The following is a 13,362-nucleotide window of genomic DNA, read 5'->3' as shown; positions in this document are numbered from 1 at the left end:
TCCTCATGGTTGCTGGAAGGCTGCTACTAGGTCCCCCAAAGTCATTTCTTCCCCAGGCTAAACACCGTGTTTGCTAGGTGTGTCCTTCTGTCCTCACTTTCTTGTCCACATCTTCCTTCCTGATAGGGATCCAACATTCTCCTATTAGAACAGGAATCTTACATGCTTCTCTCTTTCCTCTTCCACCTTACACTCTCAAATTCAATATTAAATTTAAAATCAGCGATGAGGCCCCAGGCAAAACTGAAATAGCAATGACAGCTACTATTACCTTAAAAACGATCAATGACACCCACTGATTTGTTAGTGTGTAGCAGTGATTCCAAAACTTACACTGATTCTTGTACTACTCCTAAACAGCTGGTGTTTGAAGGGTCACATGCTGACTTCCATGTGCCTTAATGAAATAATCTAAGTATTTTTCTCTACAACAGCTACTAACAGGAAGCCTAAAGTATTTAACTATAAAGTCCTTTTTTTAAAAATGAATTTTTTTTTAGACATTGCTTCTTTGAGGCCCCTTTATATCATTTATGATTTGTATTACTCTGAATTAAATGTCATGGTAATTCTCCTTTGGCATAACATGACCCTAGGGTGTATTGCATTCAGTAATATCCAAAAACTGTGGTCAAAGAGAATGATGATGGGGAGAGGGTGTGTGCTGTTTTACAAAGGTGCTCTGTGACAGCTAAGATGTTACAGAATTGGCACCAGTGAATTTCAACCAAAGGTCTGATTCTGCACTTGAGTTCATCCAGAGCTTGTTTTTAATGGCAAACAGGCTAAAATAAAAAATTGAGAGCACACTCAGAATTTCAAAGGCATGGCTAATACCAGACCAAAGTCCTCCTTTAATCTAAAATTGTTGAGCTGCTCTTTCTTGAAAACAAGTTTGAATCCAGCTTCACATGACAATAAATCAGTCAGCTCTCTCCTCATGCTTTTTGCCAAGAAACTGTCTGGCAGAGTGTCATCTTTTAGCCAAGATGGGCCCCTGATGTAGGACCCATTTGTTAGGCTGTTGGGGAAGTTTCCAGTAGCACTCCTGCCAAATGACAGTTAATGATGGTGTCCCATTTCATTGCCTGGCATTGAAAACCAGTTTAAGCCCCACTATTGTGCTTTTAAAGACTGATCAACCTGAAAGCTGCTACCAAAAACAACTTTCAGAGTGAGAGCTATAGGGTTTTTTGCAGAAAGTGCTATGTGCCAATACAGCAATGAGAAAACGTTACTGGTTGTCAGAGTTTTGCCAAAACATGACCAGGTTCCACAACTGCTGCTTGCGATGCATGGAAGCAGTGCCAACGCCGTGTTTCCTACAGCACACCCCTTTAGCTGCTCAGTGTTCGTTCTGTTCTGAACTGGCAGCCTCACATGGGAAGGTAATGGTTGCATCAGAAGTGGCAGTGAAAGCACATATGCGCTGGAAGTTGAGCAACGTGAGGATATTGTTACTTGTGCATAAACCTTACCCCTAAAAATCTACTTTTTTTTTTTTTTTTTTTACTTTCATTTAGGAGCCATTTGTCAGTTCTCCTTGACATCTTTTTATTACAGAGAGAGAGAGAGCATTAAGCCAATTCCTCCACTTCTTCTCTAGGAACTGGAATTGATGCTTTTTGCCAGAGATAACATGAATCTTGCCACTCATATGTGATACTGAGAATTCTCATGCTTGTACAGATTAATACTTCTGGCCTTTCCGCCAGAATTTCTAACGAAATTGGTAGTCTCTGAGGCTATGAGAGTAGCAAGAATATTTTCATGCTACTTTTCCTGAGCTAGCCGAACTCAGTGCAGTATAGAAAGGACTCGCAAAAAAGAAGAGAGTGGAAGGTTTGAATCACTAAGGATCTATACAGTCAATTTCAGCAAGACAGAATGTCAGTATCTGCAATCATAGAGACCAACAATGTTGCTCCAGAAAGGCCCACCATAAGGAATAGACAAGAGTGTATTTGAAAAATTACAAAGAAAAACATTATATACTGAGGTTTCTTAGTGACTATTCAAAGATCTGAAGATTTATGTAGAAATTATGGAATGAAATAAGAGGAAACAACTTCTCAAGGTTGTACAAAGTTAATGACTGAGTGTATTATAGGCAAAAGGGCTGCAGAAAGAATGTAATAAAGACCTTTGATCAAAGATGATTAAAAAATTTATTGGTAAGGGTTGAAAAATATTTCTGATAATGGTATCTATTAGTGATGGTATTGGGTTTTTTCCAATCAGATTTTACAGAAACAGGAATAAAATCCACACAAGAGTTTAATGATATCAGGGAGGAGAGGGAATAATGGTTAAAATATTGCTGAATTCTTTGTAGGATACCTTAGGAGGAATTTCAGTGGTTTGTACAAGGTCATGTAGCAGGAAGAAGCAAGCAGGACCAGAGTTTATACATCCTATCTTCCGATCTTTTGTCTGGTCCTGGTTCCCACCAAGACAACACAGATTAGGGAAGATAAATGAGTAGCCTGTTGTTCACATTATCTTTGACTTCATGCAGCTTTGAAGACTTTTATATTTTATAGACTTATATATATTTTATAGAATATTTTTATATTCTCATAAATGTTGTGGTTCTCTTAAGGAATAAAATTGATTCAAGAGATTAATTTCCTTTCTAGTATGCAGCATTAAGTCCAAATGCCATTTTATCGTATTTTTAGTACTTGATATCATCATACCCACGGTAACTGATTGCTATTTACAGGTATTGAAGCAAATTGTATCAACAGACCACACGGGAACACATAGTGCAACGGCAATTCCTGTCACCAGAAAATGAGGCTCAAGCTGTCTGTATTCACTTTGCGTTTTGCCGTCTAGCCCTTACTACTCATCCTCTGTTAACTACCAGGAAAGTAACAATGCTCAGCAGAGCCGGCCCTACTGAGAATCCTATTTAGAAAATCAAGCCACAATCTCACAGCCTTGCTGGGCTTCACACAATACCTATTGCTGTGCCAAGAGTGAGGAAACAGAGTGATGTGGAAAGAAGTAGCTGTCACCCGATTCTGCCTTCCAGCAGATATGAAGTTCTTGTGAGGCACAGAAATGTTTTGACCATAAAGTGGATGTTGTCATCACTGTCTGCAAATGTGAAAGATGAAATTAATTTCAAATGTTCATGGCGTCCCTCAAAATGCTTTTAATAACCTTTTTTCCTTTCAATTCTTGTATTATTGAAAGCTTTCCCTTAGTTGAAGGCAAAGAGGAAAACTAAGCAAGGGTAATTTTTAAATTTTTTTTTTTTAATTTGGCACGTACTATCTCTTACATTTTTCTATAAATAGGGCATTGCTTTTCTGAGCCAATTCACTGCTGGGTAATAGCTCCTGGTTTACCTACAAAGGCAAAATAGATGGCCATTAGCAATAAGCGACATTCATGTATTATAAAACAGCCCCATTAAAAGGAACCATCTCTATCGAATCATGCAGCAGGATGATGAAACAATATTTCCAGTGAACTGGCTGAATTTTGCAATGCGGAGCAAGCCTTGCACAGCCCACCCACACTGCCAGCTCCGTCTGGCACTTTCTTTGTCTTTGTACTGGGACCTTTCACAGCTACAATTTCCCAGTACAGAGCAGCCAGGGAGTCACGTATTTTCCCCTTTGCTCCTTTGACCACTGAGATGACCAGCAGCTGCAGGTCTCTCAAAACCAGACGGAAGAGCCATGAGTTGTCTATAAAGACCTCTAGAGTTTCAGTCGTGAAACTCCAGAGCAGCCTTTTCATACACACCCACAGGTACAGAGGAAGTAGGCAGAAGGTGCCTGTAACGGGTCCGTATCGATGCAAGCCTGGAGGAGACGCTCTTTGCCACACAATTACCTCTGTAGGAGAGCAGCAGCCATGACTGCGAGTCAGCTGCTCTGCTAGCAGGAGACCAAGCAGTGTCCTTCTGGACTGAGCCTAAGACCGTATTGCCTACAGTCCAGCATAGAAGAGACTGCTCAGTATGTCCTGTGGTCCTTTCAGAAGTATTTCAGTGCTCAGGATAGCACTCCCAAAAATGTTTTAAGAATCTAAACCTGCTGATGTTCTTTAAATAGAAGTATGTAGTATGAGGGACCAAAGGCTTTAGGATCCCACAACAAAGGCATCGTGGAAACCACAAAAATACTTGCAGAAAGTTTTGAATGGAAGCAGTGCTGCTGAGGCTGCCTCAGGATTTCAAGATCATTCAACTATGAACGGGAAGGGCAGACTTCAAATACTTTCTTCGGGGAAAAAAGGCTACACTCTGTGGCACTTATCACCACAGAGCACTTAGCATCACAATCATGAATTCAAATATGGCTTAACAGGTTAAACTAGGACACAGACGGGGCAAGTTGTTGGTTTTTTTTTTTTTTCTTGCTATTGTTCTGAGCTGCACTTGCTTCTCCATTCTGTCCTCATATTCTTTTCTGTTTCATTTTCTTCAGACCTTCATTCCTGCCTCTGAATGACATCCCTTTTAAGCAATTGGCTCAGTGCTTTTTTTGATATGGTCAGAAAAAAATTTGCTGTGGCTGGAAAAGGCTGTGCTGTGACATGGTTTGAAGTTAACTGGGAGAGAGAGTTGATTAAGTGATAAGAACACAATACTGGAAATTGGGAGGGTTTGATTTAGTTGCCTGCTCTCCCACAGATTAGTCTTAAGCACATCACTTGATTCTCATGTGTTTCAGCACCTGCCTATGCAATGGGGACAATCCTTTGATGCTGCCTGTGGCGATACAGCAATACACATTCTGATGTTCCTTATAGTGAGTGGGGTCATGGTAATCTCAGAAGGAAAACATTTTAAGCTGTATCAGCAACTTGCTGGTCACACCTTGTCTGAAATAGTTACCCTGCACTGTCACAAGAAATTGCAATGAACCCTACCTCTGAAAAAAAGAAGGGAATAAACCCTTCTTGGTTGTCACTTTATTTTTTTGAGCTTTCTATTAATATTATAGCTGTTTCAGAGGCGCTGCAGGAAAGAAGTATTGAAAAAACAGGAAGATATGCTCCAGTATTCCTGCCAGGTTTTGTGCTGTGCCATCAAGTGAAGAAACTGCATCTGGTTTTATTTCTTTGTGAGTTTTTTTAGCATCCTAATGACTGTGCTGTGAGATTTTACAGCTTTTTTAAGCTACCTATAGAACGATAAACTGCTTTTGCATCTTAGCATTTCCCTATGGGATTGAGGGGTAAAACCAGTTGCTTCATGGATTTCAGCATCTGGTATCTGCAGTACATAGCTTTGTTAGTCCTTCCCACTTTATACTATCTGCAATGGAGCAGAGCTTCTGATGGTCTTAATATTACCAGTAGTTACCTGCAAGGGCAGGGGAGCAGCAGGAACAGACTGTGGAAAATAGGACTAGGTTGGTTTTTAAAGTGATCATACTGGAAGCTTTGAGAGAGAATCTGAAAGTCTGTCCCCTATACTATTAGCATTTACAGCAACTATGCTTTTTGCTACTGTGAGACTCGATGTAGTGGCAGGATTAGTGGGGATTTAGTGATTTAGATATATTTAGTGATTTAGATTCTCAGGTTCACTGAGAAATTGCCCATCATAAGCTATTCACTGGAAATCTTGAAAACAATGTGGGGAGGCTGACATAAAGGAAAAAATGAGACAAATAAAGGTGCAGCTTCTGGTCCAAACAACCTAGGAATTCCCTAGTGCAGCTGCCTCCAGAAGCACCCTTCTGTCACAGATATTAGCTGTGGAAACTGCCCTTAACTGCGAAAAGATTTGGGCATCTTGCCTGCTGGTTCTGTGTTTTTTCCCTTTTTATAAGTGACTTCCTTGTGGGGTTTTGCGCAGAAGGTAGAGGTTATAGCTTTTGTCCATTTCTTTCCAAACATGTACCCAGGTGGTGGCAGAGAAGAGCAATGCCGTCATAATCTCTTACTGAAATAGAAAAAGAACATGGTCACAGCAGGTACCACCCATTTTTCGGTGCTATTGTTACATTTCTGTGCACCCATTTTTTGGACCCATGCATGTCCTGTCCTTTTCGGTTGATGCTGGGAGTATTAAATACAGAGAAGCCACCATTTAATGCCACCTACTCCTATGCCACATAGGAACTCCAGAAATGGATGTTAGATGAATAAACATACCAGCCCTTATTAAAATTTAGTGTCAGATCTTCATGAGCTGAGGTACTGCTTTTCAGCACGTGTCATGATTTCTAAGGCACCTGTGCGTAAACGGCAAAAAACCCTTTAGTAGGGGGAGGGGAAGGGTAGGTCGTGTAATTAGATGAAAATAGGTCATATGACTGGGATTTTCGTCGTGAGGAAATACTTATCGCTGCCAATTTATTCAAATTGTGGAGGGAGAGAGCAGGAAGGGATGTAACTGCATTGTCCTTTCTTCAGGCTATTCCTTGTTTCTCATTGTCTCTTGACCTCAAATATCTCATTCTACAAAAAAGTCACAGACTCCTGCTGCTGCTGCTTCTGTTACTGTGAGAAGCATTGCTTTTTGAAGTAAATTACTGATAGGCTAGGCTTGAAATGGCACCAGGACCTCATATTATCATTAAGAGAAGTTATTTGCTTCCTTTTGAGTTTTTCTCCTTAGAAAGAATAATTTTATTTAGGTATACTGCAAGTTTCCACTGTAACTATGTTTGAATTTCAAAATCATCCTCAAACCAATAAATGGCCCATGCATGATATCTGTACTTGGCCCAACTTGCACTAGTTTAATGTGTATTGTGCAGAAGCTTTCTCTCAAATTATGCAAACTTGTTGGCAGAGATCAAGTCTCCTATCTTTTTTAGGCAATACCTCAATATTTACAAGAAAGCCTTCAAACACTATAGTTAAATTACTGCTAATCCGTCACTTCAAGTGAATAGTTTCATAAGCAGAACCTGACATGGAGGAGGCATTTTAACGAAGACCTGAATCCACTCATTGACTAAGGAAGGAAAAAAGAATACTGACTAGCTTCCCAGTGACTGCATGAACGGGAATCGTTGGAGACAACCAGGTATGTTAATATAATTAAAGACAACACCATAACGCACAGGTATCAAAGCCCAAATCACAAAGTACAAGCAGCCTTATTTCTGGGATTTGAGGCACTGACCTCACAATCTTAATGACTAGCTCTCTTCAGAGGAGCAGATACAGAGCTGCATTACTTTAAAATATGCAGCTCCATCAAAATCAGAACACAGAGAACTGGGCTGTTTTCTTCCAAAACAAAATGATAGCAATGTGGGAAAAAGCCTTTTGATAGTCTTGCAGCCCTGCTCCACACACACCACATTCCTGACCCATATTTTGACAGGACATGGCTGGGGCATAAAGGTGAATAACTTCCCTTCCACAATTGCAGTGCAGCCCTGCAGAGGAATTTCATTTCCAATGCATTTGACACCTACCTAAATCTAGTAAAATGCTTTGAGACAGTCTTGGCTTTAAAAAAAAAAAAAAAAAGAAAAAAAGAAAAAAAAGTTACTAGAAAAGAGAAAAAAGTCTTGTTACGATTTGACACCAACATGAATGAATTTCAAGCTATCTCATATTTTTTCAATAAAAGACATACTGAAGGTATTCCATAACTGGCTGCTGTAACTTTCCTGTTGTTTCTATATCTTACTGTCTTGGTGTAAATTTTGTCTCCTTGATTCTCGTAACACTGCAGTTCAGAAACCGGAAAGCAACATGACACTGCCTGATTCCTTTTCATGACACTGACATCCTGATATCACTCAGTTTTGTCTTCCAGGTGGGTTAGCAAGAGAGGTTGGAAATCTATTTTAATAGCAGTTTTTAATTTTCCTGCAATTCACCTTTTTCATGCTGGCTGGGAAATTTAATTTGTTGTTGACCTAGTTCCAGTTATGAACAATTAGACTATTAATTATCATAGAAGTTTCATCCTTTGGCCCTCAAAATAATTAGACTTCTTGAAAATATATGCTATAGATTATTAATAAACGTTACAATATTTTGCTTGTTGAGTTTCTTGTTTCATATGAAAACATTTTGTTTGTACATAGCCTTGATGATGATTCTGTTTTAATTGTAAGGTGCAATTACCACCATGAACTAGTATTTGATCAGGATAGCACATGATGTTGTTGTCACAGATACCATGGCTTCATTGAACAAATGTTTCCCTCCAGCGGTATTGAGGCAGAAGCACCCAGTGTAATTAGATGTTTGAAACCTGTGCTGTGTAATTGGCTCTGCTACACTGCGCAGAACAAGTATCCCTTTTAAAAAGAGGAAGATGACAGAAAAACAGGTTATCCGAGTGATGCTTGCAAGCTCCCTGCCTGTCCTGCCATCCCCTCTGGGTGAACGATTCTTGCTTCCTTGCTCTCACTTTGGCAGTCCTGGGAGGAGCAATCAGTTCTCCCAAAGCTTCTTGGCAATTTGTCCATTTCTAACAAGTGTTGGGGAGGAGCTTGATCCAATTGACCTTGAACAAGAGGTTGCAGCTGTGAGGTGATGGCTTGTGACTTTTTTGGTTCCACCTATAATGGGAATTTGCCCCAGTTCCATCAACGTGTGACTAATTTGCTGGACAGCTGAGCCAGCGTAAACCTCTGGTGTAGGTAAGGAAGACCTAACTGTTACTAGTTATACTTTCCAGTGCACTTGAGGTAAGTTCAGCTGTTTTGGACTACGCTTCAGGTTTGGATGCAGGTCCAAGGTATTACTGCTTGGCCAGAAGTTTGGTAGAATCTTGGACAAATTCCCAAAGTACCTCCAGGCAGTTTCTAGGGTGGCAAGATCTGCAGAGCAACATTCCTGGAGCTGCTCAGTGATTAACGATGAAGTCTGTAATAACACGCTCACTATAAATTCTTCTGCTGTTTCCACTTCTAAGCATGTGTTTAGAAACAGTCCATGGAGACCTTTGTGCCACCCCTACCCACCGAGTCCTTTGCCGTTCTGTTTGGCTGCCATAGGGCACTATGTGAGTGTGAGATCAGCAGCTGTATTTAACAGTGAAGCCAGATCAGCCCGGGAGAAAGCAAAAGGGCCCAGGGGAATGGCAGGGAATAAAATTGAAAACATTGCAGCTCTGGCTTTTCGATTTGAATGAGAGAGAAACTCCTCGTGGGCTTTATGTGTAAGGGTCATTTAGGGATATGCTTTTTGCAGCCCAGAATCCTTATCTGCTGCTGAGTGATTACACAATACGTTGGTTGAGATTTCAGGCATTTTATGCAATCAGTTGCTTCTAGGAGACTGGCAATCAGAGCCGAAGGCCTCCTGTGTGCATTGTATTTCCAGCTCTTTGTGTTCTATCCCAGGTCCAACAGTTTTTTTGTAGTCTCAACTAATGGGTGTATATTCTTACTAGAGCCTGAATTTTTAATACAAAAATTTCTGTCCCTTGTGCCCATGGAGAAACAAATACTTTAAGAAGCTTGAAGACTCAGAAATTACAAGTTAAATATAAAAAGCCTCATCTTCACTAGATTTTATTGGTTTTACTACCTATTCATTGTATTTGAATATTTCAGAGTCACTATTTATTGTCCATTACAGTGTACACAGACGTTTATAACCATAAAATAGTGTTAAATCAATCGCTTTTAGCCAGCAAAACAGATAACATTAAGAGGTTATTAAGATGTCTTGCATTAAACCCTAACCCCAAGGTCCTTGGGAGATCTTCCACGTGTTATCTGAGGAAGACAAATGCCATGCACATATAAGGACTTTTTAGTTACTTGCAAGTAAAAATCTGTGCTTCCGATTTTTGAAAGACACTTGTGCAGAATCCAAATGAATTCTTGATGATACCTTGCCACGTCAAACGGAGAGAGATGTCCTCTCCCTCCTCGTCCATCAGTAAAATGTGGGTAACTCTGTGAGGTCGCGCAGTCCCTGTTCTGTCTGCAAACGCGGCGCTTTCAGGCGCACCAGCGAGAACGCAAAGAGGAAGCAGATTAGAAAGAGGACACACGTGGAGGATGGAGGCACGGAGTGAGCACCGGACACAGCTCGATGGCTTCCAGGAACTGGAGAGAGACATAGGGAAAAGCTAGAGACGATCTTATTTAAGCAGGAGGCCAGATACAACAGTGCCTTCTCATTGTGTTTAGTCTAGTTGTGTGTACATCTTCAGTCTTATTTGGGGCAGAAATTATTCTTTTCGCCTTCATTCCTTCCCTCTTCTCTGCTGCCCCTTCAAGGGAAAGAAAACGGGCCGTGAGTGATTTGAGAGCCGAGAGTATCGGGAACTCCGACAAAAGGAGAGTCAGCCGCAGGCTCTGCGGACGCCGCTGAGGGGCGAAGCACCCGGCTTTAAGCAGACAGCCCACACCCAACCGGGCGGCCCGGTGCTTATTTCAGAAGAGCGGCGTGCGCTCTCCAGACGGCCGCCTCAAACACGGGCCCTGGGGCGCGCCCTGCCCCTCTGCTGCCGGCCTTCCCCCCCACTCCCGCTCGCCCCGCAGGAAATGCGGGAGCGCGGCGGGCCCGGCCGGGACGGAGCAGCGCGCGGGCCACGGCCCGCGGGCCGCAGCGCCGGTCACCGGCCGGGTCGCGCGGGCGACCGGCGCCCCCTGCTGGCTCCGCGGCCGCGGCCGCGGGCTCAGCCCCGGACCGCCGCGGGCCCGTCCGCGGCGGGACGGCCGGGGCCGGGGCCGGGGCCGGGGCGGGGCTGTCTGCCGCGACGGCTGCCTGGGCTCCCCGCGCCTGGTGCCGGCCGGTCACACCCTGACACGGGGCGAGGCGAAGCGTCGAGGGGCGGGAAAGGCTCCCGGGCCGCGCGGCTACTGTAGCTGGTGACAGCGCGAGAGCGCTCCCCGACCCAACCACTGCGTCGCGATGTCCCTGCCCCGGCGGATCCAGCGCACACCCGTGTCATCTCCTCAGTGCTGGGGAGTAAATTTCAGGCTATCTGTGAAGTTCTCTGGCGCACATGTACAGGATCAGCGTCTGCTTCTACCAGTAATTCCGATGAGCACCTCCAGCCTGTTTTCAGGTGACTTCATGCTTAAATCCTAACGAGTTATTTTTGAGCTAAAACATCCTAGTTTCAGCTTCAGCTTCACCTGCTGGATCTTGTTATCTACTCCTGCAAAGATCGATCATTTTTCATAAAAAATCCAGTTCCAGTGTGTTGTATAAAAAACCGAAAGGCCAAGAAGGACAACCAGAGCTCTCAGCATTTACCGTGGGTACAGAGCCATTACATGATGTCAGGGAGCGATCATCAGGGCTGACCTTTCCCCCGTGGGGCAGGCGTCGCTGTTAGGTATGCAGTGCAGCGTAAGGGCGCTCTGCCCCCACCCCATCAAAGAGCCGCTGCTGGTGCTACGTCAGCGGTCACTTAGTGACGTGTTGGTTTTGAGCAAACCCTGCCACGCTGCCGCTAGCTCGGGTTTATGCCTCTTATGGCTCCACAGCCTCAGGCCAGGGGGTTGCAGCATTCTGTGCTTCCTCCGATACGGCACCTGACCACAGTGCTCCACAGCACTTGTGGGGGGCCTTCCATCCCGCACACTGTATTTCTTGTTGCGCATCGTGCTGCATTCAGCATCAGTAGTTCCAGATACCACCAAACCTAGAAACCTTCGCGTGTTGTAGGCAGCATGTAGAGCTGGTGACTGAGCATGGATGTCAGTAGGGCTGTTATGCTCTTTGGATGCCTCAGTTACCACTGGATTTGCAGGACAGGATAGAGCAACTGCTTTGAAAAATTCCATTCAAATGCTTACTGCGTGCTCACATCATGAACTAGCCTGGGAGGTGGAGAGGCAGCACAGCGGTTTCTGCTGCCACAGCCTTTGGGAGCTTCCACTCATTCCAAGACCGTTTGCAACAATGAGTGAACAAACCTCCTATTGCTGAGCCTATGAGGAGCCTGATGTGGTGGGCAAGGAAGTGCTGCTGCCTGGTCGTGTCAACTGCAAAGCTCCAGTTCTTCATTCTCTTCCTCATTTAGGCAAATTAACTTCCTCTACAGCTTTCACTCACTGTTGGCTGACGAGATAACAACATCTCACCCTCCTCTGATCAACTTTACGGCTGCTGTCGTGCCCACTCCTAAATGCACACCTGGATTCGAAAACTCTGGAAATGAGTTCTCAGTGAGGCAGGGCAGTGTGAGGACAGGAACAATCAGGGAACTACTCCTCTGCTGCACCCAGAAGGGGTTAGGGCTGTAAAAGGTTGTTAGTGGCATATATCTATGAGACAGGGATTTTTTTTTTTGGTGGCACAGGAATCTTGAAAAACGATGACTATATGAACAGAAGATAATTTGGGGTTGTAGCTGAACGATGCAGTAAAACGCAGTCCCATGAGCGTAGCAGAAAGGGTTACAAGCTCGAGAACGGCAGCAGCAGGGACCAGTGATGCAGATGCCCACAGCTCGCTGTAGCAGTGGTGCCTGGACAAGAAGTCACACCAAGGCAAGGGGTCCCGTATGCTGCAGAGACAGGTGAGGTAAACTCACAGCAAATCACCAGTAGAGCTGGAGGACACACTTCTGCTGACCACAAGACTGCTGAGTGTGGTTTTAAAAAAAGCATTCCTTTTTCCCTCCCATTGTGGGGAGAAACACAGGGAGGTGTGTGTGCCTGTGTGAAGAAGCTGGGCAGCAATTCGTAGCCTCTGCAGCTAGAGCTCACTGCACACACAGCAGTCCCTTCCATCCCCCTGCCTGCAGCCGGGGGGTTGGAACTAGGTGATCTTTAAGGTTCCTTCCAACCCAAACCATTCTACAGTTCTATGATTCCTCACTCTAGGAGGCAATTATCAGACTGGCAGGCAGAGAAATGCCACCATGACGAACACACACATCTCAAGCTACATGTTCCATGAGAAGGGGTTTTTTATGTCTATTTTAGTTTTTAAAAAAAAATACTTTAAAAAATGAACAATTTTAAACACGTTTTTTAAGTTTGCAAAGGGGATGTTTGGGGGTGAAGGACCCCAAATCCTGACACTTAAATTAATTGTACAATGTCCTTTGTAGGCTTACAGTGGCCATGTCTGAGAGTTCATATGCCATGTAGAAAACTGAGCAGTCTGAATTTTTTAAGTTTGTGATTCACCTATTTCCTTATTCCATAAGATATCAAGCGACCTGATCTACATGCCAGCCTTATTTCTGACAGTTGTTTTGCATTCAGGATGGCAAAAGCCCTCCAGCACACTCCCTTCTGTGTTTTAGAAAATATTTTTGTTGAACATAAATAGTCTTGTTTCAATTTGCCTCTAAAACCATTAAAAATGCATTTGTTCTTTTTTACTTTTCTGGAAACTTTGAAAAGAAGAACTTAGCTTTCTGAAGCAGAATTGATGTGAACTGTTACAGGACAGGTACAAAGATCCTTTGGCTGTTTATTTGTTTCAAAAGTATTCAGG

Source organism: Leptosomus discolor, chromosome 2 (genome assembly GCF_034619465.1).
Source record: "Leptosomus discolor isolate bLepDis1 chromosome 2, bLepDis1.hap2, whole genome shotgun sequence".
Lineage (NCBI taxonomy): Eukaryota > Metazoa > Chordata > Aves > Leptosomiformes > Leptosomidae > Leptosomus > Leptosomus discolor.
This window is presented reverse-complemented; position numbering follows the sequence as displayed.